At 37.6% G+C, this 4,250-nt stretch overlaps 1 non-coding gene across 1 annotated transcript; it reads right to left on the bottom strand.

Moving 5' to 3' along the window:
* Positions 1–2,143: 2,143 nt before the first annotated feature.
* LOC141603387 (small nucleolar RNA R71) lies at positions 2,144–2,250 on the bottom strand. The gene has a single exon (XR_012525266.1). It is a non-coding gene; the product is annotated as a small nucleolar RNA R71 (small nucleolar RNA).
* Positions 2,251–4,250: the final 2,000 nt, after the last annotated feature.

Raw genomic sequence — 4,250 nt, 5'->3', positions numbered from 1 at the left:
TTATTAATATTATTATTATTATTATTATTATTATTATTATTATTATTATTATTATTATTATTATTATTATTATTATTATTATTATTATTATTATTATTACTAATATTGATATTATTATTATTATTATCATCATTATTATTATTATTATTATTATTAGATTATTAAGATTATTATTATTAGGAGTATTATTAATATTAGGCTAGTAGTATAAAAGACACATCATACCTTAGTTTACTGGACTTACACGACAAGACTACCATATTTTTAGAATAGATATTACACTACCCATATTTTAGATTAGAAATTAGACTAGAAAATTAGACTAGTTAGTTCATCTCTCTCAATATATATTTAGAACCCTAATATTTCCTCTCTTATTTTTCATTCAATAAAAAGTTGTAATCTTTCTTTAATTAATAGTTTAACTCTTCCTTTGTTTATGCAAGTTCTTCATTTTCTCAATAGTTTACAATTAGTCATTTGGGTTGTATTTGGAAGACAAAAAGAAATTCATCTTCCATTATTATCCAAGCTTGTTCCTTTCATCTTTATTGGTACAATTCTCACCTCTTATTTACAATTACTTCATTAGTTTACATCTTTTATGTTGGTTAATTATTATTCACTCAAAGTTACAATCTTTATCATGTTTACCATACTTGTTTGTATTTTGTTCCATTTTATTGTTTGATTTTCATTGCTAAACATGTGTGAGTAGTTCTCATCTAGGGCTTAGGGGGATCTCGGGTCTATAATGGGTATAATTTTGGGTTAGAATTATAAGAATTTGGGTGTTTTAAAGGTTGTCACTTTCATGCACATGAAGTGTTTGTAGAATTGCTCCTATGAAAGTTTGAGTATTTTCTCACATGTTTGGTTATCTTGGTGTCTATACTAGTGGATGAACAATCTTGGTGTGTAGACTATTAGATGATGCTTGTGTATGTGTGTGACGAGATTTAGTTAATCACATGAAAGTGGGTTAATGAATTCTAGGTGTCCTAAGACATTAGGTATAATTCCTTGACTATTTGAATCACCTATTCCCCATATTTACCTTGTTTCATGACCAATAACCCGAGTGAACCCGAAAGCTCTAGTCTTTCTCATATTGATAAATTATAAGTTCATTTAGTTTAATTTTATATTTATTTGCACCTTAGTTTATAATCAACCAATCTTATTTTTATTTGACTAAAATAGGACTTGAAACGACTAAGTATACACCCCGCCATCTTTGTGTTCGACCCCGATTAAATACTACTTTTTAATTGGGTTTTATAAATTGTTTTTGATTGGGAAATGACGACAAATACCTATATCAAAATGGCGCCGTTGCCGGGGATGGCGTTAGGTTATGCTTAGTTAGTTGAAGTTTTTAGCTTTAGTCTTTACTTGTTGTTTGCTTGTTTGTGTAGTTTGTGTGCTTCTTGTAGAATGTGTGTGATTTTTGTCTTACCCTAGTGTGTAAAAGCATTAGGAGTCTTACGGTTTGTCAAGTTATATGCCTAGGAGGAACCACCAACCTTTGCTCTTTGACTCTGATCCCGAAAGGCTTTTTAGGGCCTTAAGGAATAGGACTATAGCAAGGGTTAGAACCTCTTCTCAAGCAACCATAGACCAAGCAAATCCACCCATCAAATCTCTCATTGAAAACACAACTCAACAACAACCAAATAATACAATTGAGCCTCCATTAGAAAATCCATTTCACAACTTCCAACTTCCAAATAGCCTACCTCAAACACCACCACCTCATATACCAAACCCACCACCACCAATGGCTTTACGAGACCATAACCGTCCTAACCACAATGATGCTTGTGACCCAATTAATTTCGGCACCTTGGCTCACAACAACTTTGAGATGCACCCCGCCCAAGTGGGGTTGATTGAAAAAGACTTGTTCGGAGGACACATTGAAGAGGATACTCATGCTCATCTAAGAAAGTTCAAGAGGAAAGTCTCTATGATGAAAAAGAACGAGGTATCCGAGGATACACTAAAGATGATGTTGTTCCCATTCTCCTTGACGGGTAAGGCGGACCGATGGTTAAATGTTCACCCTCCGGACACATTCACAACTTGGGATGCTTTAGCAAAGGCATTCATGGCCAAGTACTATCCATCATCCAAGACTGCCATGCTCCGAAATGAGATCCACACTTTCCAACAAGAGGATGGAGAATCTTTGGGTGAAGCATGGGGTAGATATCAAGACCTTATTGCTAGTTGCCCTCACCATGGGTTTCCGGATTGGTATGTCACACAAACCTTCTTCCAAACCTTGTTGCCAAGAACAAAAGAAATGGTGAATGCCTCCGCGGGAGAGGGATTCGATCATTTGGGTGATGAGGAAGGCACGACTCTAATCAAGAAAATGGTGGACTCCGAGGCAAACTATGGCACAAGTGTGAATATCTTGAGAAGAAGTAAGCACCCTCCTGAATTCTTAGTGAATGTGGAGACTAATGCTAAGCTTGATATGCTCACCAAGAAGCTTGAAGAGTTGAGTAAGAAGAAGCAAGTGAACCAAGTGAGCCAAACTACCACATCTCATGGACCATCCATGGAAGAAGTGATGCAAAGATCAACATGTGAGTCATGTGGAGGGATGGGTCACATTTATGAAGTATGTGCAAATAACCATTACAACAACTTTGATGGGAACAATGTGCAAGAGGTGAATGCTTTCCAAGCATTTAACAATTTCTCCAACCGTCCACCTAGGCCCTCATTCAACAACAACCAAGTATCCAACCAAAGCTTTACCAACCAACCTCAAGCATACCAAGATTATGGGTGTAACCAAGGGAACCAAGGTAATCAAAATTTTTACCAAGGAAACCAAGGAAATCAAGCCAACCAAGGGTTTGGTCAAGGGTTCAACCAAGGTTTCAATCAAGGATACAACAATAATCAAAGGTACAACCAAGGGCAAAATCAATGGTTCAATCAAGGGTACCAAGGGAACAACCAAAATTCCAACTTTAGAGATCAAGGATATGGCTTTCCTTTTCCAATTTCCAACCAACCTTTCAACCAAGAGCCACCACCCCAAGCTAGTAATACTATGGGAGATGATAAATATGACAACTTAGTGAAGTTGATAGGGGATTTGGCAAGTAATACCCAACAACAAATCAAAAGTCTTGAAGCTAAAGTGGCTTCCCAAGCTCTCATGAGTTCTCAAAAACCACCGGGCGTGTTTTTAAGACAAGGGCAAAATCCAAGGGACCCTATGAAGGCAAAGGAAGTTAATGCTATCATGGTTGAAGTTGAAGAGGAAAAAGAAGAGTCATTTGGTTTGCCATGTCAAGAGGAGTTATCATACACTACTCCCTTTTCCATGGCTATGGAAACATTTCAAGAAGTTGACCATGAGCCCGAAAAAGAGAGCATGGGAGGCTATGTGCTTGAGCAAATAATGACAATTCATGGTACAAGCTTGGATGTTGAAGTTAACCCGGGTAAGGGAGAGATGGTTATGACTACACCAACCATTATGAGTGAAGAATTTGTGCTTGAAGAAATTGTAGGAGCACCAAATATGATGGTAGAGGTTGAGGAGAACCCGGAAGAAGAAGAGATGGTGATGATAGAAGAACACTCTTTGGCCAAGCAAGAAGGGGCCAATGATAATTCAAGGTATGATAAATTTATGGACTTGGTAAAGAAAATGGAAGCCTCCAATCCACCTTTGGTGGATATCCCTTGTTACTCCGAATTCCTTGAAGAAGTCATTTCTAGAAGAGTGGACATTAGTAGCCATGAGCTTGATGCTTCAAGTGAGGAGTGCAATATGGTCAAATCTAAAGAAATCCCCGTCAAACTTGATGATCCCGGGAGTTTCTCAATTCCTTGTACCGTTGGTGACCAAAAGGTGGATAGTGCTTTGTGTGACTTAGGGGCAAGTGTGAGTGTCATACCACTTGCCCTTGTAAAGAGGTTAAATATTTTAAGCTTAGCCCGCTCTTCCATTACAATCAAACTTGCCGACGGGACAATCAAATCTCCGAATGGGATTCTCAAGGATATCATGGTTCAAATTGGTAAGCTTTCAATTCCTACCGATTTTGTTGTGTTGGACATCCCTATGGGAAGACGCTCCCGTGTCATTCTTGGTAGGCCATTCTTGGCCACGGGAGGAGCTAACATCGATGTTAAAAAGGGACGATTGTCATTCAAAGTCGGGAAGAAAAAAGTTGAATTCAAGCTACCACATGCTTCAAAGAAAACCGTGATTCAAA

The sequence above is a fragment of the Silene latifolia genome, chromosome 9, assembly GCF_048544455.1.
Source record: "Silene latifolia isolate original U9 population chromosome 9, ASM4854445v1, whole genome shotgun sequence".
Taxonomy (NCBI): domain Eukaryota; kingdom Viridiplantae; phylum Streptophyta; class Magnoliopsida; order Caryophyllales; family Caryophyllaceae; genus Silene; species Silene latifolia.
This window is presented reverse-complemented; position numbering and strand designations above follow the sequence as displayed.